This window comes from Microcaecilia unicolor, chromosome 4, assembly GCF_901765095.1.
Source record: "Microcaecilia unicolor chromosome 4, aMicUni1.1, whole genome shotgun sequence".
Classification (NCBI taxonomy): Eukaryota; Metazoa; Chordata; class Amphibia; order Gymnophiona; family Siphonopidae; genus Microcaecilia; species Microcaecilia unicolor.
In genome coordinates this window covers 337,357,036-337,381,109 of record NC_044034.1, presented here as the reverse complement: position 1 = coordinate 337,381,109, position 24,074 = coordinate 337,357,036, and the positions used below count along the sequence as shown (strand labels likewise).

Below are 24,074 nucleotides of genomic sequence, written 5' to 3'. Positions count from 1 at the left end.
CTCCAGTAAACTGAAGGTAACACTTTTATCTTCAGCTAGCCTAGGCAATTAGTCCGTAGCACAGATAGGCAGCCATGAGTCTTCTTTTCTGTAACAAGGCAGTATGAGACAGTGTCTTTTCAGAGTTATCCGCAGAGCATTCAGTCTGGTCAGTGCCAAGCAGAAAGCTTCTGTGTCTTCCAGAAGTTCTGAGCAGACCTCCATCCACTGTCCTCAGGTGACTTGTATTGGCCCAATGAGGACACACTTTCCTGCTGTCCATAGATGGAATCCGGGCCTTCTAAGACAAAGATCCAGACACTCCCTGAGCCTTTTGGCACATCCAAGAGGGGCACACAGGCATTACATGGGGGTTATAAATCTGTTTGGTAACCAGCTTCTCCCCCTGAGATGAAGTTTAGATGTTCTCTGTGCTAACAATATCCTTGGTCAGCAAGCACTGTCCATGGGCCGACAGAAAATCAGTAAATGTCTAAACAGCCATTATACTCTTGTTCACACAGATGGTTCAGGTTGAGGCCTGTATGTGGACACAGACCTCAGTTGCACAAAGGGTGACACGTCCTGTTTAAAGTGTGATGCTCATTTAAATGTTGCTTTGATTTAATTCTCTTTTATATACAAGGATCCGCTGTATTTATCCAGTGCGATTTTGAATTCTGTCACTGCTTTTGTCCCCACCACCTCCACCGGAGGGCATTCCAGGCATCCGTCATCCTCTCTGTGAAAAAGTATTCCTGATGCTACTCCTAAGTCTACCACCCTGCAGCCTCAATTCATGTTCTCTAGTTCTGCTGCTTCCCTATCTCTGTAAAAGATTTGTAATACCTTTCAAGTATTTAAACTTGTTCCCATCTTTCCTGTAGCCTGGGGTATACATATTCAGGTCTTCAAGTATCTCCTCATGCATCTTTTGGTGCAAACTTCCAGCCATTTTTGTCGGTTTTCTCTGAACTGCTGCAGGTCTTTTAAGTCCTTTGGCAAGATACCTATATATATAAAAGGCACCACTGAAGCCTCCAGCCGGAAGTGTGAAGCGCCAGAGATATCCGGTTTCCCCATGAGTGAAGGAAAACAGCATAGCAGGAAATCCCTCTCTCTGTAACAGTGAAGGACTCAGAGGGGGGAGGGGAGAGAGATGTCCTCACTCTCTCTGTAACACAAACACAGAACAGCAGGAAGCAACACTGAAGGACTGGACTCGGAGGGGGGAGGGGGAGGGAGAGAGGGCAGAGGGCAGGGACACACTCACTCCCACATGCACACTCTGAAGAAAACCTTGCTAGCCCCCGTTTCATTTGCATCAGAAACGGGGCTTTTTTACTAGTGGCCTATAAAACTGAACACCATACTGTAAGTGGGGATCACCAATGACCTCATGTTTGACTTTGTAGCATGTAAAGAGTTGTGTAAGCTTCTGTTCACTTGAGGATTATGTGAAGCCTACAGTTTGACCAGGGGTGCCTCATATACGAATACAACTTTGTATTTAAAAAATGGCAGCTTAAGGGTCAAAACAATACCAAATGTTCCCAAAGGCTTGAGAAAACAAATATACTGTTTTTCAAACAAGCAAGAAAATCTTTGATGCAGTGCTAGACTGGCAAGCTATTCCACAGCATAGGGCTTGCAATAGAAAACACTTGGGCGTGTATGACCAAATTCTAGAAATGGCGCCGAAAGATCGGTGCCAAAAAAAATAGCGCTTAGGGCTATTCTATAAACAGAATTCAAGGATAGGCGCCATAGAATAGTGCTTAACGCCAGGATCCGTGACTTCCTTTAACACGGGCATTTACACCAACTGAACCCTGGTGTAAAACCTTGCACTTAAATTAGGCACGAATCCCCCTTATTCTATAACAGCACACATAAATCGTGGGAATGCCCCTCACTCTCCCATAGCCGTTCCCCCTTTTTCATTTACATGTGGATCCAAGTGTGTAAATATGTGCACATAAATTTAATTTAATGCAAATTTACACCAATAATTGATAGGGCCCAATTATCAGTGCTAACAGGCTTGTTGTTCAATTAGATTGCACATGCAATTTTTAACACCATGTATAGAATTTGGAGAATAGTGGCAGATTGGGTCACACTCGGATGCTTCTGAGACCCAGCAAAACTCAGTATAGCCTTAGTGATTCTTCAGGATACACTTTTACTTTGAGCTCCTTAAGGATCAGTACGACAGCCAATTAAATATAACTCTTCACACACTAATTTGTTCCAGTCCCATGAAAGTTTACCAATGTGTCCCTTTGGTCTCCCTTGTGACTGAAACTTCCTAGGAACATATAAGGGATTTTCTGTACATGACTCTTCTTTTTTTTTTTTTTTTTTTTTTTTTTTTTAAACATCACGTCAAACACAGCGAAGGTGATGAAAAAAGTAGAAGCTAGACGATGGTCAAGATATGCAGTTGTCTAGCTTCTACTTTTTGGTCACCTTCGCTGTGTTTGGCTTGACTTTGTGACTGTGAGGGTTCTTGTTCTTCTGTGTACATTGACCTTGATATTGAGACAGCAAGAGTTAGACCCTGATATTGAGACAGCAAGAGTTAGATCAGCAAACCCAAAATTCAATGCCAGGACCATATCTGGCCACCAGCATTGAATTTCTGTGGGGGGGTTTTTGGCACCGCAAACATAGCTGTTTAAGCCGATATCTGCTGACTGGCTAGGTTCTAGTGGCCAAAGATAAGACCTGCGTAAATAGCAGGTCTATCTTTGGCTGCTACACTTAACCAGTCAGCTAAAAATCAGCGGTAACCAGGGCCGTGCCAACATGGTAAGCGAGGTAAGCACGGCAGGAGGGCGCCGTCCTCTGGGGGGTGCCCCGCCGTGCCATGCTTACCTCACCCTCTCCCATGTCCCAACTGCCCGCCCCTCTTCTCCCCCCCCAACAAGGAAATGATGTCAGAAGAAGGCGGGACATTGAGTGAAGGGAAGACTACAGACGTCGGGAGCGCCGCCTCCACTGACGCTGAGCCTTTGTTCGCTGCCGGAGGTAAATTTAAAAGGGATCTTGGGGGGGGGGGAGAAGAGGGCGGGCAGTTGGGACATGGCCCAGGGAGTGGGAGGGCAGCGATCACCTTCACGGGGGGGGGGGGGAGCGCGCAACTGTTCGTCTGCGGGGGGGGGGGGGGGGGCGCCAACTGATCATCTGCAGGGGGGCGCCACAGACCCTTGGCACGGCCCTGGCGGTAACCAGCTATGTCACGCAACATAGCCACTAACCGGGATATTCAGTGGGAGAGATAGCCAGTTGAGGTTATTTAACCATCAGGCAGATTGTCTTTTTTTAAACCTCTAACAGGTCCTATTTAATCTAATAGAAACTTGCAAGTACCTCCACCTAGGATGACGTAAGCATATACATTGAACTGTTGTATGCTACTTGTGTAAGAAGCTTGGGTATGCTTACTCATCTGAACAGTATGTGCCACATTAATCAGTGGCCCCGCCTCTTCCTCTGCAGCTTTGTTGCACCTGGGAAACAATGGGTTACTGGAGTCTGTTTAAACAAAAGCTTTTTGTAAGGCTGAATCCTTCATTAACTTTCAGGTATCAGATAATCCTAGTGAAATGTTGTTAGGTATGCATGCTTTAAGGTCTTGGATGAGACACACCTATGGGCTACAGCCATTGTATGGTTGCATCTAGGCTGGGCTTAATCAAACTATTTGATTTAAGAATCCTGCCTATCAAATACCCTGTTTCAAAACTTTTAGAACAAAATGGGCAAGAAACAGGTTTAAAAAAAAAAAGAAAAGGAAGTACTACTTAGCATATACGGTATATGTACAATAAATTCCAGAAGGCAAAATAAAGTAAATTCTCCCAATTTGAAAGATGCTCAATTTTCTTCTGTGAAATCTAAGAATGGTTATGGTTTATGGTTACAGTTTGGCTTAATATACCACCATTCATGAGAACACAGCAAAATGGTTTACAAATTCCAATACAGAAGAATAAGAAAGGAACTTCAGATTACATAGTAGAGGAATGAAAAGAAGTAGACAGTGTGCTCATAGACTGTCCACAATTGGCCGTCATTGAGAATCACAGGCCTGTTGAAATAGATAAGTTTTTATAAAACTGTCTTAAACTTGGGGAAGAAAGACTTTGACTCGGAGGAGGGGGGGTCTTTTACTAAGGTGAGCTAGCATGTTCAGCTTGTGCTAAGAATCAGCTGGCGTTTAAGGCTGAGACACCCATAGGAATATAATGGGCGTCTCAGAATTTACCACCAGCTGAAAACACCAGGGGCATAGAATTCCAAAGCAGAGGTGTGGCACACAAGAATGCATATTGACAGGTTCAGTCTAAATCAGCAGGTCAGACAGGTGGTGTATGTAGTTGACCGTCATGAAATGACCGCAATGTCCTTGTCAGGTTATGTAGAGTAATAAAATGACAACTAGGATGGGATACTGTTGTGGAGTACTTGTGAGTCATTGTAAGTAAAGTGGTGTGGTAGCCGTGTTAGTCCACTTTTTAAAAGAGAAAGGGGATGGGACTCGATATACCGCCTTTCTGTGGTTACGATCAAAGCGGTTTACATATTATATACAGGTACTTATTTTGTACTTCAGGTAATAAACAGAAACAAAACAAAGAAAATAAGATGATACCTTTTTTTATTGAACTAATAATGCATTTTTAGCTTTTGAAGCAATATTTTCTTCAGATCAGAAATGAGCGAATGTTGACAAATATCAGAATTTATAGGTGAAACATAAAAGCATTCCAATGACAGTCTCACAGGAAGAGTTGGGGTTGGGATTGGGTGAGAAACAGGGAGAGATGGGTGAGTGATCAGAGGTTGACAAAGCAGCATTTTTTAATTATTATTATTGTAATAGGAAATCCAGTTCTTTAAGTCTATCCTGGTGGGTGGCATCATTTTGATTGCAAAGGTCTTGGCAATCCTGGATTATCTGAAATTTTCCTTTTGATATCTCTATATAGAAAAGGCACCACCAACGTTCTAAATGAAGCCTCCAGCCGGAAGTGTGAAGGGGGAGAGATATCCAGTTTCCCCATGAGTGTCTGCCCCGCCCTCGCTCTCTCTGTAACACAAACAGTGAAGGAAAACACAGCAAAGCACGAAATCAAATCGCTCTCCCTGTAACAGTGAAGGACTCAGAGGGGGGGAGGGGAGAGAGGGCAGAAGCCCTCACTATCTCTGTAACATAAACACAGCACAGCAGGAAACTTAACACTGAAGGACTCGACTCCGAGGGGGGAGGGGACAGACAGCACAGGGGAAGGGAGAGAGGGCAGAGGGCAGGGACACACACACTCCCACATGCACACAGAAGAAAACCTTGCTAGCCCCCGTTTCATTTGCATCAGAAACGGGGCTTTTTTACTAGTTCCTACATAAAGCCAATGATGCAGTGCTCTAGTTTTATAAAGGGCTGTCCCACAGAAGTGACATCATGATTGGTATGGTGGTGTTTCATTTGATGTCTGTGTAAGTTGACTCTTGTCTTTAGCATCTTGCTTGTCTCTGCACTGTAGCAACCTTCTTCACACTTTATGCATTGAATTATATACACTACATTTGAAGATGAGCATGTATAGGATCACCTTATGTTGAATGCTTTTCCCCATGTCTAGGGTCCTTTGACATGTGCTGGCACAGTTTGCAGCTTAGAATATTGGTATATGTGTCATTGTAAAAATCTTTTATATTTAATTGCCATTTTTATCGGCAACCAATGGTAGTGCACCAAAAGAGGAGTAACACCATCGTTATCATCTTTCATGAGAGAATTCTTACAGCTATACTTAGTACAGTTTGTAGACATTTAATAATATATTGAGGAAGGCCAGTGTAAATGCTATTATAGTAATCAAGCCATGAAGCTGTAAGTGTGTTTAGTAAGATTTTTGGGAGGACTCATCAAAGTAGTACTGAACACAACAAAATTGTCTTAGTGCCCACCAAGGCCGTGATCTGACTTTCAAAGGTACAGACTTTGGTTCACGAGTAACATAGTAGATGAGGGCAGATAAAGACCTGTACGGTCTATCTAGTCTACCCAACATGATAAACTCGTATGTGCTGCTTTATATGTATCAGGGGTGTAGCCAGACACCCAATTGTGGATGGGCCTGGGCCCAAGATGGGTGGGCAGAAGAACTCCGCCCTGTTGCACAAGTGATTTGGTCTCTCCCTCTCTCGCCTGCGTGCCATATGGTCTCTCAAATATCTCCCTCCCCCGCATACCTTTTAAATAGCAGATTTTCACCTTCAGCGAACAGCAACTAATACACACCACATGTTGGCCCCACAGCCTTCCCTCTGATGCAACTTCCTGTTTCTGCATAGGCGGGAATACATCACAGAGAAGGCTTTGGGGCCAGTGCGAGCAGTATCAGTCTCTGCTCTCTGCAAGCGAAGATCTGTTATTTACAAGGTATGCAGGAGGGACAGTTGTTGGGAGTTTTCAGCTGGTGGGGCTCGGGGATCCCTGCCAGCCACATCATAGGTGTGCTGCTACTGGGTGGGCCTAAGCCCAAAGTGGGTGGCTACACCACTGATATGTATACCTGACCTTGATTTGTCCTTGCCATTTTTAGGGCACAGACCATAGAAGTCTGCCCAGTACTAGCTTTGCTTCCCAATTACCCGGAGTTGCCACCCAATCTCCACTAAGCTTCTGTGGATCCATTCCTTCTTAACAGGATTCCTTTGTATTCATCCCACTTATTTTGGAATTTGGTTACCGTTTTGATCTCCACCATCTCCTGCGGAAGGGCATTCCAAGTATCTCTCTGTGAAAAAATACTTCCTGACATTTTTCCTGAGTCTGCCCCCCTTCAACCTCATTTCATGTCCGCAAGTTCTGTCTCCTTCCCGTCTCCGGAAAAGGTTTGTTTGCAGAACCCCTAGGTATTTGAATTAAGTAGGGTAAGAGGTCTGTTATCCAAGGTTGGAACCACTGAAAGGGGAGAGCATTCTGTCTGAAAACAAAATGGCAAAATTTTGTCTTAGATGGATTCAAAACCAAACAATTATCAAACAGCCATCAAGGTCAGCCAGGTAGGATTGAATCTTAAAGAGATCATCAATATGTAAAGGATCAACATAATCAATTAGAAAAATATTATCCGCATCGTAAAGTGTTTCCCATACATCTCGAATTTGCATTTTCTTTTCTTCTTTTTCTGAGAATTCTGGTAAGTTTCAGCTTGAAGATTTCTTTTTGGATAGTGAGAGGATGTTTGTAAATTTACTTTAGAAAAAATTATATCTAGAGATTCCACACATTATTGCACACCCACCAGAAACAGTTCAGTACAGGTACACTAACTTATCTTTAATTTATCATAGGCTGAATTAATAGTGCTTCCACAGTACACTGCACCAGTATAATCATTTATCAGTTCACTGTACACACCTTTGCTATGTGATTAGATGTAGGGTTTAAACCAGAACCTTTGGACATGGGCCTTCAACTAGCTTTGTGGGTATCAAACTTAGGGGCATCAGCACAGTCCCCTGAAGAATCTTTTTAAAGCGAAGCGGATGCTCTGTAGGGAGTGAGAGATAAGTGCTTTTGCTTTAGACGTCTTGATATGCTTGTGGTCGCAACATAATTGAAAATTTTTTTTCAAAAAAAATTTAAAAATTGAACTTATAGTGATTAAGCATTGTGAACATATAAATAAAGTTATTAGTCATGGGAGTTTTTTAGACCAATGAAAGAAAAGCTTGGCCCATGTGAGAAGAAGTCCTTTGTTTGTGGTGTCTTCTGTGGTCTCTGAGGTCTTTTTCTTCCTATATGACAAATAGCTTTCAACTTTTTTCTGTTTATACTCTTTGGAGTCTGTTGAAAATTAAGTACTTACAGTTGATTTAAGACATTGAAGAGTTTTTGATATTTAGAATTGAATGATCTCTTCAATCCTCTAAAAGTAACTTAGGAGCCCTTTTACTAAGGTGCGTAGATGCCTATGTGCATCCAACGCACGCCAATTTGGAACTAACGGCCGGCTACTGCGAGTCCCGGGCAGTAATTCCATTTTTTATGTGCGGCGGAAAATATTTTTTATTTTCTACCACATGGCGCTAACCGGGCGGTAATTGGCAATGTATGCACACTGACGATTACCACCTGGTTAACGTGTGAGACCTTGCAGCTAAGTCAATGAGTGGCAGTAAGGTCTCAGGCCCAAAATGGATGCGCACCAATTTTAATTTTACCGCATGTCCATTTTCGGTCAAAAAAAAGGCCTTTTTGCAGGTACACTGAAAAATGAAACTGTGTGCATCCAATACACTCGTCTACACCAGCGCAGGCCATTTTTCAGCACACCTTAGTAAAAGGACCCCTTAGTTACATGAAGTATTCTAATCATTTAGAGATGCCATTGCCACATACATATGAGCTCCTGCTTTGTAGAATTGTCCTCTAAGGGCCCAGTATAGTAAATTAATTCTAAAGGACACATGCTGTACTCCTGCCTTCTATAACCTTAGAGGTGGCCTCTGACTTAGAAGATGCAACATGGTTGTAACGACATTTTGCAGATTACAGGCCTAGGGTGCTATAGCTCACTCATTGGTGAGGACAAAATTTTACAGAAGTCACTTTCTAATGATTTCACAAGGGAGATTCACCAACAATTCCATGTTGCTGAGATGGGAACATAGCTGTCTCCAAAAATGTGCGAGACACAATTTTGCCTTTCTTTGGAATGGAGAAAGACAAAGCACCCTTTTAATAGTTTCTTGGCTGCAGAGTCACTGACTTGAACCCAGAGCCAGTACTCCTAGCTGTTCAAGGTTTCCAGAGACAAAAACATAGAATGCACCTTTCTCTTTTGGTGAGTCTCTTGGGTGGGGACACATACCAAAATTCTTTGTAATAAATCTTGAGTTGCGAAAATTACACTCCGGTCTCTTTTCAGCATGTCTCCTAGTGGGATTTAATACTGCATCCTTTTAAAATCACCAAGCTCGGGCTCTCACATTGAGTGGCCTTAAACACATCCTTTCCTTTCATATGATGTAGGACACCAATCTGTCCTTTCAGAATAAATTTAGGAAATATAGAGAATTACAAAGATCCAAATCATATTTTAAGGGAGAATACTTAAAATAGAAATAGGGTGTGGTAATGTGAGCAACCGGAAGGCTTGGACTCCTCATAAAATACAGACAGTGGGTAGTGGAAAGGCCAAAAGGAAAACTTTATTTCTGTACAAAGACAAAATAAACAGGCTTGTTTCTTCACAGATTCTGCACCCTCAATAAAGTCTCTCAAATACAATCCTTATATTCTGTTCCACACTTCACTGTATACTGTTTTCCCTCATGAATCAGACCCCAGTAGCTTGTCCCAGACACAGCTCTCACAGATTAAACAGTCACTTCTCAGAGCCTCTCTTATTTAGGTTCCAAGTAATTTCTTCTGCCTTATTGGAATCTCCTTCTTCACTCAAACTTAGGGTAACAACGCCCATTGAAGGCCTCTCCACTTCCCCAGGTACTACAGCTAACAGGATTCTCGTGGCCTGCACCTGTAGGCCCACGACACATGCTTGGCCACCCCTCTATCAGTCAACCGAACTACCTTGTTTCTTCCTGGAATCTCCACCGTCAAATTACACTGTCTACCAGGTTGTAGGTCAAGTAGACAAACTTGTCCTATCTCAATCCTCTTCTGTCTGTCACTTACGGGCTGCACTCCTTCCTAAGGCCACTCTTTTTTCCCAGGTACTGCAGCCTTGCTTGCCACCTTTGGATCCTCTGCACTCAAGGCCTTTCTGAACTGTTCTGGCTCAGGGAATTTAACCTCCTCCTTGCCTGAGCCCTACCCTTCTGACATGGCAGGTTTAGGGCCACCTGCTGTAAGGCTGAACTATAGCCTCAGAGAGGGAATGTTTATAAGGCAATGAATCCAACTGGGTTCTTCCGGACGCAATGGGGCTCATTTTCAAAGCACTTAGCCTTCCAAAGTTCCATAGAAACCTATGGAACTTTGGAAGGCTAAGTGCTTTGAAAATGTGCCTCAATATATCATGCCCGGCAGCGGCGGACTTTGGTGCCGTTTCTTCCCCTGCGGCACGAGCGGTATCAGGCTCAGGTGCCGGACTGCGTGAGCGGCGGTCAGTGGAGCCGTGTTCCACGGGCGCTGGAGTGCTGTCAACGGCAAACACTGGGGGGAGCATCGGGGAGTTCTAAGGCATTGCGCCTCATTTCCCGCGCTAGTTCTCCGTGCCTCATTTTGAGTGAGCGGGACACTTTTGCAGGTGCAGACCATTCAACTATAATAGCGCAGCACCAGATTCAGGGTCATTCTGACAATTCTCTGGCGGGTGTCAGTGACTGGGAAGGGGTTGGAGAACCGTTTTCCCCTGAATTTGTGCTTTTATTGCACAAAGCGTTTTTACTTAAAAAGACTGGGGGGCTCCTTCAGGGGACTCTCCAGAGGACTTGGATACTACCCCTCCCTTGCTACCTAAGCACCTGTGCGTCATTTCATGGGGTATCGATTCACTTTCTGTGTGCTCAGAGGTAGATGATGGCCGATCAGAAGTTTCCCAACAAACCTGGACCGAACCTCTGGAGGAGGGTGAGTTGCCAGCTGAAGGGGGAGATGATCCCTCGGCCGCACGGTTGTTCTGCCAGGAGGAGTTGCCTAACCTGAGTATTAAGGCTATGGAGATTTTGAATAACTTGGTTGTGGACAGCAGTCTACCTTCTACAGCTGCCCCCTCAATTATGTTGGGGACTAAGCGTTCTCCTAGAACCTTTCATATTCACGAGGCAATGAAAGTACTCATTGCAGCTCAGTGGGATACGCCTTAGACAGGGCTATGAGTGGTGAGAGCCATGGCACGCCTCTATCCGTTTCCGGAAGGAGAGCGGGAATCCTTGCGCCTCCCCATGGCGGATTCATTGATCACGGTGGTCACTAAGAAGACCAATTTGCCTGTAGAAAGTGGACTGCACTGAAGGATCCACAAGACAGGAAGTTAGAATCTTCTTTGAAGATGTCATTTGAAGTAGCGGTGTTATGTTTGCATGCATCGGTCTGTGGGTCCTATGTGGCCAGGGCGTGTCTTTCATGGGTCCAGAAAGCAACCTCTTCGGAAGAACTGGGGGCAGCCTTGTCTTCTATAGAGTCAGGTCTCACTTATTTGGCAGATTTGCTGTATGACATTCTTCGGGCATCCACAAAGGAGATTTCTTTGGCAGTGACGGCTCACCGCTGGTTGTGGCTTCGTCAGTGGTCCGCGGATACGGCCTCTAAGTCTCGTCTGGCTCGTTTACCGTTCAGAGGCAAGCTTCTGTTTGGTGAGGACTTGGACAAGATTGTTAAAGACCTGGGCGTTTACCTGAGGATAAACCTAGGTCAGCTCCTTGAGCGAGTTCCTCACGAGCCAGGTTTAGAGATGCATGGCGTTATCATCCAGGCAGAGCCGTTTCGTTTTCAAAGCCGAGTTTTCCTCAAAAGCAACAGTCCTTTTGTGGAGAATGCCGCTCTGGCGGAGCTTCGCGAGACCAGCCTCGGGACCTCATGCCCAATGATGGGGCCTTGGTCCATCTCCCAGCTTTGATAGGGGGATGGCTGTCCCTTTTTCTGGGAGAATGAGCCAGGGTCACCTCAGATGAGTGGGTGTTGGAGGTAATCCGAGAGGGGTACAAACTGGAATTTTATCCGCCCCTGTTGGACTTTTTTTGTGGAGTCTCCTTGCAAATCACCTCAAAAGATTGTGGCGGTCAGAGAGACCTTAGAGACCTTAAGGCGCTTAGGAGCGGTGGTGCCCGTTCCGATGGCGTAGCGGTTTCTCGGTCGCTATTCCATCTATTTTGTGGTACCAAAGAAAGGAGGTTCCTTTCGTCCAGTGCTCGACCTCAAAGGGGTAAAAAGGGCTCTACGAATGCAATATTTTCGAATGGAGACTCTTCGCTCCGTCATTGCTGCAGTACAGCCTTGATCTCAAGGAAGCTTATTTTCATGTGCCCATTTGGCCGCAGCATCATCGGTTTCTATGGGTTTGCGGTTCTGGGCCAACATTTTCAGTTTCGGGCGCTTCCCTTCGGGTTGGCGACTGCTCCCAGGACCTTCTCCAAGATCATGGTGGTGGTTGCAGAGTTTCTCCGCAAAAAAGGGGTGCAAGTGCATCCGTATCTCGACGATTGGCTGATTCGGGTGCCATCTTTCCAGGACAACATTCAGGCAATAGACAAAGTTATCAGTCTGCTGCAGTCATTGGGTTGGGTCATCAACCTGTAAAAGAGTCATTTGATTACTTCTCAGTCCCTGGAGTATCTTGGAGTGCTGTTTGACACCTGGTCGGGCAGAGTATTCTTGCCGGAGAATCGGAAGCTAGAGCTCCAGAAGCAGGTTTGGAGCTTTTTACGCATTCAGGCTCCCAGACTTGGGACTATGTGCAGGTGTTGGGCTCCATGGTGGCCACTCTGGAGGTGGTGCTGTGGGCAAGGATACGTAATCACAAAAGAGAGGGTAATACAGCATACAATCATACAACATAGACAAGAAAAAGCAACACTGGGCCTTCAAGAAAGAGACAATGGCAGTCCTTTATTGTGAAAAAGACCCGACACGGGCCGTGTTTCGTCACACAAGCGCCTGCCTCAGGGGTCAAAGTGTGTCTTCACAATATATGAATAGGAATGTTCAGACAGTCTGAGTAAATTGCCAGCCACCACTGAGCGTTTGTTCAATCCTAACAGATGCTGTCTGTGTGAAAACTGCCAGTCAACTCCAAGGTTCCGCAATTTTTCAGCAAAGGCAGGGATCCCCAGTCTCTGGGGATCGATGCGCTTCTTCAGCCATGGCCTCTGGCAGAGCTCCTGTATGTGTTTCCACCGTGGCCCATGTTAGGTAGGATTCTAGGTCGAGTGGCTCGTTACCTGGACCGCGTGGTTCAAGTGGGTCCGGATTGGCCCAGGCGTCCGTGGTACGCGGATCTTTTTCGCCTTGTCGTTGACAACCCGTTACAGCTTCTGGCACATCGGGGGTTGTTGTGTCAGGGTCCCATCGTGATGGAGGATCCATTCCTGTTTGGTCTTACGGCATGGCTATTGAAAGGGCAAGTTTGAGGAAAAAGGATTATCCAGACAAAGTGATTGCCATTATGCTACGAGCTAGAAAGCGTTCCACCTCTACGGCGTACACACGGGTGTGGCAAACCTTTGAGTCTTGGTGTACGGTAGCGCGGATATCACCTTTTTCAGCTTCGGTGACTTCAATCCTGGTTTTTTTTGCAGGATGGCCTTGAGAAAGGGCTGTCGTTGAGCTCTCGTAAGATGCAAGTGGCTGCTTTAGCATGTTTCAGTGGGCAGTTCTCTGGCCTCTAACCCGGACATTGTTCATTTTCTGCGAGGGGCGAATAATCTGCGTCCTCCGCAGAGCTCGATAATTCTTGCTTGGAATCTTTATTTGGTGCTAAGGGCTTTACAACGGTCTCTGTTTGAGCCTCTGTCTCTTTTGTCAGTGAAGGATTTGACAATGAAATTGGTGTTTTTGGTCGCTATTTCTTTGGCGAGGAGAGTTTCCGAACTACAGGCATTGCCTTGTAGGGATCCTTTTCTTACCTTTACGGAAACAGGGGTGACACTGAGAACAGTTCCTTTGTTTTTGCCCAGAACTGTGTTGCGTTTTCATATGAATCAGCAACTCTATCTTCCCTCTTTTTGGAGGGAGGATCATCCTTTGGAGTTTTGCGCTCTCAGATGTTTAGATGTCAGGTGAGCTGTCGTCAGATATTTGGAGGTTACGAATGACTTCCGTTGCTCTGATCATCTGTTTATACTTTTTGCGGGTCGTAAAAAGGGGCATCAGGCTCACTCCACTAGAGCGCAGGTGACTTCTGTGGCGGAGTTGAGATTGGTGTCCTTGGAGGACATTTGTAAATCAGCGACTTGGGCGTCGGTACATACCTTTTCAAAGCACTATCGTTTGGACGTAGCAGCAAGGGCTGACGCTGTATTCGGTGCTTCGGTTCTGCAAACTGGGATCTCTGGGTCCTGCCATAATGAAGAACTGCATGGGAACATCCCACCAGTCTCTGGATTGATGTGTGGGACGCTATGGAACGTAAAATTATATTTCTTACCTGATAATTTTCTTTCCATTAGTCCTGACAGATCAATCCAGAGGCCCGCCCTGAAATTTCTGCATATCTTGTTTGTTTGATGTTTTAGATGTTCATTATGGTTTGTTTGATGTTGCAACGAATCTCTTTTCTTACTGTGAGCTGCATGAGTTCCTCCCACTTTTGCGGTGGCAGGGGTGTCTAAACTGTCTGAAGACAGGAGAATAACTCTATAGTTGGGCGTTGAAAGTCCACATGGCTTTGTTATCGACAATACTGAGGTTTGAGTGGCTACACATGACGACATATAGGGAGCCTCAGAAGTTCTCTGTATCTCCACCTGCTGGCAGAGGGACATAACCCACCAGTCTCTGGATCTGTCGGTACTAATGGAAAGAAAATTATCAGGTAAGAAACATAATTTTACCTTGGTAGTCTGCACATGAAGCAAAACTTTATAGCCAGCACAGCTGCTTAACTAAAGTACTAAGGGTCAGAGCATACCTAGGCCCTGTATCCAATGTTTTAATTCCAATTCATCTTATAACTGTAGTCAGTTGTTTCACTGCTGCCACTTGCTATGTGTGCTTGGAAATGGAACTGCAACAGAGCATAGACAAACAAATGCACAACACATAGAAACATGTAAAGAAACAAAAGCCCTTTCATTGTTCTTATGAATTAGTTATGGAACTGGATCAGATTTTTTTTTGCTTTCTGTAGTCTCCATTGTATGCAGAAAGAAAATTGGTTAAAGTTCAGGAGCTGTGCCACTTCGGCAATGTCTCTTCATCAGGCTTCCTACAGTGAGGATCTTGGTTATGGAATATCTTTTTGCTTGCAGGCTCTTGTCCACGATCATTGCCTCGTGTTTCCTGATTGATCTTTCTGACAATCTTTAAATGAGCTTCCACAGTGGCTTTCCCAGTGAGGTTGTTGGGGATCAAAGACATGGGTAGGTAGAATCAGGCTATACCCTCTTGTAAATCTCTTCACGGGTCCAATTATTTTTAAAGTACCACCACATTTGTTACAGCCAGGTTGACATAGGAATATCAACATCTATCAATCCTCCCAGACAAAATGTTGACTGAACCTCTTAGCCCTGCTCCATCTGATCTGCTTGCTTCCACAATTTATTGGCTCAATCCATGGATCTCGTAGTTCAAGTAGCACTGGTACAGTGAACGGATCCAGGTTTCCTGGAATAGGGGAGGCCCATCTTGGCACTTCTTCCTTTTACACTTCTCCTTTTTCACAGAAACTCTAATGCTGCTTAATGATAACATGTTGAGGCTGAAAATAGACCAGCCAAGGGACATCTCAGACAAAGTCCAACACATTAGTCAGTGCAGGTAACCCTATGTCAGAATTTGTGTGTGTGGGGGGGGGGGGGGTTGCCCTCCTGAGGCAATCGCTTCTGGAAGATATTGACTCTGAGAGGGCTGCGTTGTTGGATTCCTAGTTTTCAACCTGGTTATACCAGGATTGACAGCATTTCGGGTGGGGCACTTCTGAATTTGACCCATTGGTTTGACCCGTCTTAGTGCCTCCTCTTAATTTTTGTTGCAGTGCAAATCTTCCCCAGCTGCATGTCTTGGGGATTTTAGTTTTCACCCCACTAGACCTACTGGTAGGCCTCTAGCAAAGCTGTTAGCCTATGAGCCAGTAAGAGAGGCAGTGCTGGTAGGCAGAGGGGGTGCAGTAGTCATCTTCTTCAGCTCACCTTGATCCTTGATCTTGGGTATAAAAATGGCTCTATTGTAGGCCGTATAGGTTCAGATGTCCAGGAAAGTGGAGTGGTGGTGTTGGCTCCCTCCTGATGTCTGATAGAGCTTTCAGGGGAAAGTTGAGTCCCCCTCCCCAGTACTCACACCATTGGTCAGTGCAAGGTGGACTTGGCTGCTTTCGTGTCTGGAGGCACTCTTTGTGGCTAGTGGTCACCCGCTTCATGATTTACCCCACCACTTCACTATGGGCAAATACTCTGGTCCCAGCTGGGAGTCAGGTGATTTATCTGACTCAGAAAACGATGCTCTGCAGAACTGGCAGTGGAGTGTTTTTGGCAGAGAGTCTTGCTCCCAGTGATACCATTGACATTGAGCCTGTCCTTCGGTGTTCCTCCCTCTGGAGAGCAAACGTTTTTGGGCTGCAAGTGGTGTGATGGCTGCTGGTATAGCTGTCCTCCCATATGCATCCCACTTTATTGTCTCTTGTATCACTTGTTCGGTACCTGGCTTGGTTTCTGTTGAGGTCGATTCACTAGCACCACAACTCTCACTAGCTGATAGGCCTCTAGGCTTGGGCCTATCCTTCACACTCGGGTTGTTTTGAAGTCTCCCCTCACATATGCGTATGCTCTGTGGTTCTGTGATGGGGCGGCATTTCTCATGTGTCTCTGACATCATTTTATTTGATGTACATATTCTATGCTCAGGGATGTTGAGCCAAACCCTCCATGAACAGCAGCCAAACTTATATTCACCAGAAATGAAAACTTCAAAGGTACAGTAACAATAAAAATGCCTGCAATTTTTTTCCCCAAAAGTTTACAACTCTGTTGCCTCCACTGTATAATACCTTTTGCTCCTGCCACAATTCTTTCTTCTTGGTCCACCTTCTCTGTGCTAGGACTTCACAATAGAGAGTTGCACAGGGACAGAAATTTCAACTGGCCCCGCCCATCCCTGCTGGAATCTGACCCATCCCTGCTTGTCTCCACTGGAATGTCCTCATCCCCGCCCGCCCCCTGTGATAACATAACCCAACTTGTGGAGTTCTTAGAAGGGAGACCGATTCCCGAGCGTATCATTGTGGCAACACTTCGGGGAAGCTCCCGGATTGTACATAGTGCAGAGCTGGAGGAATAGGTTACGATCTCATGTTATGGGAATCCCGTGGGACACATCAATCTCCTAAGAGGCAACAGAGGTTTCTTGAGTTATGGGGGGCATATTTGAAAAGGATTTCTCCATTGGCACACAGCCAAGTTCTGAATAGTTTTCGTTGGGGCGTTAAGGATGATAAAGACGGATGGTGATTGGATGGTGCACACAGGAACCAGGGGGGAGGGGAGGGGCAGCTTCAGAATGCAGGTAGGGAAGCACTGAAGCTTAAGCTTTTGGAAGGAAGTATAAAACTCTGAGTTAAGTTCGGAGCCAGGCCTTTCTTCCCTTAAAAGGAGTACAACAAGGAGAAGATGTAAATCTGTATCGAGTACTTTGAGGCCCACAGGAATTTTGGCTTCCTGTTCAAGGGGCAAAGGAGAAGGAGAAATAAGTACGGGGGTTGCCAACTGTCCCCTTGGGCATGTAGAAGGAGAGAGGTGTGCTGCCTCCCCCCCCCCCCCCCAAAAAAAAAGAAATCCTGAACTAATCGGGAACACAAGGAGAAGTAGAGTACAGAGGAATTAATGTTCATCCATAAGAGAGTGGAGAAATAGCAGGCTTAACCCTTGCCCAGAGAGATTAATCAATCTGATAAAGGGAAAGGGAAATGGGTCTTGATATACCGCCTTTCTGTGTTGTTGTTGTTTTTTTTTTTTTTTTTTTTTTTGCAACTACATTCAAAGCGGTTTACATAGTATATACGGGTATTTATTTGTACCTGGGGCAATGGAGGGTTAAGTGACTTGCCCAGAGTCACAGGGAGCTGCACTGGGAATCGAACCCAGATCCCCAGGATCAAAGTTTGCTGCAGTAACCACTAGGCTATTCCTCCAGCAAGGGTGGGCAGTCTGTGGCCTGTCATTGAATTTTATGTCATCCATGAGACCATGGGAAGTATGCACAGAAAATAGCCCGCACTAACTTTATTAACCAGAGTTTTGTTGTCAGTGAAACCATTGAAGGATACAACAATGGGACAAGACTTGTTTGACTGTGTTAACAGCTGTTTGTAAAGACAGAAGTATACAATAACAGACCATTCTGGTAATAATGTATGTATGTTTATTCAGTCAGTCATCGTACTGATTTTTGTTGCAGTGAATTATATGGCGTTTTTGTTTATTTTTTGTGTGTGGCCCACTAGGGATAGTTCTGACATTCATGCAGCCCTCTGTTCATAAAGATTGTCCACTTCTGAGATAAATGTCTGCAGACCAACACCCTGAAGAGATGGAGAATTTCGATAACAATCCAGCCATTGAACAAGGGTGAAGGATTCATGTGTTTCAGGTGGAGAATAATATTCAGAGGAGACCAGGGATGATTAATGAATGTACTTGATTCTTTTGCAACTACTTCATTTTATTTCTTCGGATTGTTTGTCTTATTGTTTTTATTTTATAGGGATTTTGTAGTTCGTCTATTGTATAACCTTGTACATTACTGGCGATCCCATTAAATAAGGGACTTTTTATTATAAAAGAATAGTCTCCAGTTTCATTTTTCATTTCCACATTCGGAGTCACTGACCAGGAAAAGGACGTAGGTGTCATCGTTGATGCTACTTTGAAACCCTCCGCTCAATGTGCAGAGGCGGCTAAGAAAGCAAATGCAATGTTAGGTATTATTAGGAAAGGAATGGAAAACAAAAATGAGAATGTTATAATGCCTTTGTATAGTTCCATAGTGCAACCGCACCTCAAATACTGTGTGCAATTCTGGTCACGCATCTCAAAAACCAAAAATGTAGTGGAATTTGAAAAGGTATAGAGAAGGATGACAAAAATTGATAAAGGGGATGGGACGACTTCCCTATGAGGAAAGACTAAAGCAGCTAGGGCTCTTCAGCTTGGAGAAGAGAAGGCTGAGGAGAGATATGATAGAGGTCTATAAAATAATGAGTGGAATGGAATGGGTGGGCGTGAATTGCTTGCTTACTCTTTCCAAAAATACTAGGACTGGGGAACATGCAATGATGCTACTGAGTAGTAAATTTAAAGCAGAGAAAATATTTCTGCACTCAACGTGTAATTAAACTCTGGAATTTGTTGTCAGAGAATGTGGTAAAAAGCAGCTAGCTTAGCAAGGTTTAAAAAAGGTTTGGATAACTTCCTGAAAGAAAAGTCCATAAGCCATTATTAAGATGGATTTGGGAAAAAATGTGCTTATTTCTAGCAGGGGAGATCTAGCAGGGGAGATCTGGGAAATTATAGACGGGTGAGTCTGACGTCGGTGCCGGGGAAAATGGTGGAGGCTATTATTAAAAACAAAATTACAGAGCACATCCGAGGACATGGATTACTGAGACCGAGTCAGCACGGCTTTTGTGTGGGGAAATCTTGCCTGACCAATTTACGTCAATTCTTTGAAGGAGTAAACAAACATGTGGACAAAGGGGAGCCGGTTGATATTGTGTATCAGGATATTCAAAAGGCGTTTGACAAGGTACCTCATGAAAGGCTACAGAGGAAATTGGAGGGTCATGGGATAGGAGGAAAAGTCCTGTTGTGGATTAAGAACTGGTTGAAGGATAGGAAACAGAGAGAGGGGTTAAATGGTCAGTATTCACAATGGAGACGGGTAGTTAGTGGGGTTCCTCAGGGGTCTGTGCTAGGACCGCTGCTTTTTAATATATAAATGATTTAGAGATGGGAGTAACTATTGAGGTAATTAAATTTGCTGATGACCCAAAGTTATTCAAAGTCGTTAACTCGCGACAGGATTGTGAAAAATTACAGAAGGACCTTACAAGACTGGGCGGCTAAATGGCAGATGACGTTTAATGTGAGCAAGTGCAAGGTGATGCATGTGGGAAAAAAGAACCTGAATTATAGCTACGTCTTGCAAGGTTCCACGTTAGGAGTTATGGACCAAGAAAGGGATCTGGGTGTCGTCGTCGATAATACACTGAAACCTGCTCAGTGTGCTGCTGTGGCTCGGAAAGCGAATAGAATGTTGGGTATTATTAGGAAAGGTATGGAAAACCATGTAAGCCGCATTGAGCCATGAGTGGGAAAGCGCGGGGTACAAATGTAACAAAAAAAAAAAACAGATGTGAGGATGTTATAATGCCGTTATATCGCTCCATGGTGCGACTGCACCTTGAGTATTGTGTTCAATTCTGGTCGCTGCATCTCAAGAAAGATATAGTGGAATTGGAAAAGGTGCAGTGAAGGGAGACTAAAATGATAGCGGGGATGGGACGACTTCCCTATGAAGAAAGACTAAGGAGGCTAGGGCTTTTCAGCTTGGAGAAGAGACGGCTGAGGGGACACATGATAGAGATATATAAAGTAATGAGTGGAGTGGAACAGGTGGATGTGAAGCGTCTGTTCACGCTTTCCAAAAATACTAGGACTAGGGGGCATGCGATGAAACTACAGTGTAATAAATTTAAAACAAATCTGAGAAAATTTTTCTTCACCCAACACGTAATTAAACTCTGGAATTTGTTGCTGGAGAATGTGGTGAAGGCGGTTAGCTTGGTAGAGTTTAAAAAGGGGTTAGACGGTTTCCTAAAGAACAAGTCCATAAACCGCTACTAAATGGGAAGCTTGCCAGGTGCCCTTGGTCTGGATTGGCCGTTGTCGTGGACAGGATGCTGGGCTCGATGGACCCTTGGTCTTTTCCCAGTGTGGCATTATGTACTTAAAAATCTATTTTACTGTTTTGGGATCTTGCCAGGTACTTGTAACCTGAATTGGCCGCTGTTGGCAACATTTATATTCTGATTATTAAGGACTTCTAACAAGCTAAGCTCATTATCATGAGACCCCTCAGTGTCTATGTGGCATGAGAGGGAAGTTGGGAAAGTTGGAATGAATTTTTGACTATAGACACACCGCTAGTTATGTACTGGCCTCTAGAGTGTCCCTTAGCCCTGCTATTCTGAAAGGTTCACTACATGAATATACTGTATTTCAACAAAAATGTTTGCATTTAAATAGTACCAGAGAAATTGGTGACCACTGGAGACCTTATGTGCCTGTTTGTGTTACCTGTACTACATCCTAGACAAATGTTCAGCCATGCACCCCTCTCTCCATTTCTTCTTGGTCTCTTACTGGACTCCACTGAGACAAATTCTTCACTGTTCCTAGGTCTCCTATTGTACCTCTTCCATAGTAGCAGGGCTGGTCTTGAGTATAGATTTAGCCATACAAGTAGCAAGCACAAAAAATTCATCCCGTACTTGTCCTTTTTTGAATAGACCATCTTACTTTACATTGATTTAAGACGAATAAAACAGATTTATTTCCCTGCAAACAAGTTTATGGTCATTGTCAAATATAAGTGATGGATACGTTTTGCTGAAAATTTCAGGGTTTGTTTTCCTCTGTTGGAATGTTGCATCTCAGTTATGACTTTGTGGCCTAAATGGTTTGCACATGAATACTTGTAGACGGCATTTTATGAGCCTTGATTATTCCAAGCTCGAGCCTCGTTCTTTCTGGACGCTAAATCTCAGTGAAATTGTACATCACATATGGGGATAATTTGGTTTTATCGCCTCGTCATGCAAATATTTTACCATTAGGCCCCATGATGTGTTTGTAACCTCACCACAATAGTTTTTAGTACTGAGTAATGAGCTTGTGTATATAAGTGCATCATCGGCTACTTCTGTAAATTTCTGCTTGGCAGTGGTCCTAGCAGTGTTGCTCTAATTTTCCTTTCTTTCTGCAGTTTTGGCAGAGTACAAATCGGGGGGGGGGGGGGTCCTCACAACTTACATAAAAAAAAAGTCAAGCAGAAACAACAAGGGTGAAAGTGAGGAAAGTTCCAAATGACCAAGGCAAACAAGGAGTAAGAGCATCTAAAAGTTTATTTGCCAAAGTAAACTGACCCAAATTGCTGCTGCGTGGGCAACTCTCTGCAAAGAACAGGAAAGCGTATTTTGCTCCAGTATTTTAATGGTTTTCTACATTTTTTTTTCATGTTTATATATACATATATAATTTTCTTTTTATCAACAGCTTGTTTTGATCTTACGCACTATAAGAGATTTGACTGAAATCTAATCGTTCTAGGAAAATATACTGTCTTACAAATTCCTAGGTATGGTTTTTCATATGTATGATTTTTTTTAATCTTTTTTCTTTTCATTTCTTTTATTTTTGTATTTATACTTTGTGTTGATGTTATATTATTTGTCACAGACCCCTGACGCAGGCCGGTAGGGCCGATTCACAACTCATGTTGGGTCCCTCAGTTGATCAATTTGAATAAAGACTTTGTTGTGAACACCATCTGAGAGAGGTTTTTTTTTGCTCCACCATTCTTTGCTTGCCCTTTTAGTGTAAGTCAGCTTGTAGGTATTTCATGGTATCCCTAAAGACATTATGACATGTTTGAAGTCCAAACTCCTTCATGAACTGTTCCACCTACAAGTAAAGAAGAAGAAGAAGGCAGTTTCTGGTTAGTGATCCCTCATATTCGTCTTGACACAGCTTCCCCCAGGAATTGGAGCATGAGGTGGGCCTTGGTGTTTATTTATTTATTGCATTTGTATCCCACATTTTCCCACCTTTTTGCGGGTTCAGTGTGGCTTACAATATGAGTTGAAAGTTGGAAATACAATTTATTACAGATAGTTAGGGATTATATTAAGCAGGGTTAGACAAAATAATTGATTCTTAGAATGATTATGGTATAGTTGTGAAAAGCACTGAAGTATGATAGTGAAGTTGGGAATTCTCTCCCCTTTCTCCTCCTCACTCTAACATCTTTGTGGTGTTGAACAAAACTCCATGTTTTCATGTGATCCATTTTGGAATTCTAGATAAAGAAATGGATTATCATGGTAATGGTTTTGGTCTCTGGTATGAGAGGAGACCCTGCTTGCACTGTGTGCTTGACCACAAAAAAGCTTCAGTCTCGAGTACGGAGATCTATGGCTTACTTGACTTTCGGTCCCAGTTTCAGGTTCATTTTTTTTTTTCAGTTTTCTCCTCTTAGTATTTCTGGGCTGTTAAATGGTTCTGATGCTCAAAGGAAAAGGCAGTCTAGCAATAAACCACAGTGGAAATTTCTTCCCTGAACTAAACTTCCAGAATTTGATTGGGTTAATTTTGGTGCAAAGAGGAGAGTAAAATATGAACTCAAAATTAAAACCTCTTTGCTTTGGCAAAGATCCTTGAAGATAAAGAGCAGAATACAGATGGTTATAATTTCTAGTTTACATTTAAAATGTATAGTAGAATACAAGGTAGGGCTTGCATTCTTAAAATACAATGCATTCAATTGAGCTTGCAGGTGAGTAAATGTTCTTGTGAAAACCTGAACTGATATAGAAGTTGGTATACTGGAAAGACTTAATTTTTGCAGAGTGACTCTTTGCCTTCTAGATTTTTTAAGAGAGGTGTGAGTAAAATATATAATATTCATCCTTAGTTGTTCTACTTGATTTTCTATTTAGCACAAATCTGTTTCAGTTACTGGAGGAGTGGCCTAGTGGTTAGAGCACCAGTCTTGACATCCAGAGGTGCCTGGTTCAGACAAATCCCACTGCTGCTCCTTGTGATCTTGGGCAAGTCACTTAACCCCAGGGGCTTAGCCAGACCTCGGTGCGAGGGGGGCAGAGCTCGAGGTGGGGGGGGCACTGTTTAGCTGCCTCCCCCCGCCGCCGCCACTGCCACTTTGGGCCGCAACTGCAACCCCCCCCCCCAACTGCCCCCTGCCACTGCATCAGGTACCTTGTTTGCTGGCAGGGGTCCCCAATCCCCGCCAGAGAAGAGTCTTCTTCAGCGCCGGTCAACTCCGGCGCCTTTGTTGTGGGATCATCTGTTTCTGATGCCTTACGTCCTTCACGGGGCTGCATGCACGGTGCAGGATGTAAGGCGTCAGAAACAGATGATCCCACAACGGAGGCGCCGGAATCGACCGGCGCTAAAGAAAACTCTTCGGCTGGCGGGGTTTGGGGACCCCTGCCAGCAAACAAGGTACCTGATGGGGCGGGTGGTGATGGCGGGGGTCAAATGTAGAGGGGGCCAGGGCATAATCTGTGGGGGTCCATGCCCCCGTGGCTCCACGTAGCTACGCCCCTGCTTAACCCTCCATTGCCTCAGGTACAAACTTAGATTGTGAGCCCTTCAGG

The 24,074-nt window shown here is 44.3% G+C and overlaps 1 protein-coding gene across 5 annotated transcripts in view; it reads left to right on the top strand.

Moving 5' to 3' along the window:
• LOC115469438 (CD99 antigen-like) overlaps nt 1–24,074 on the top strand; it is a 153,223-nt gene that overhangs the window by 12,684 nt on the left and 116,465 nt on the right. The gene's annotated exons all lie outside the window — the stretch shown is intronic.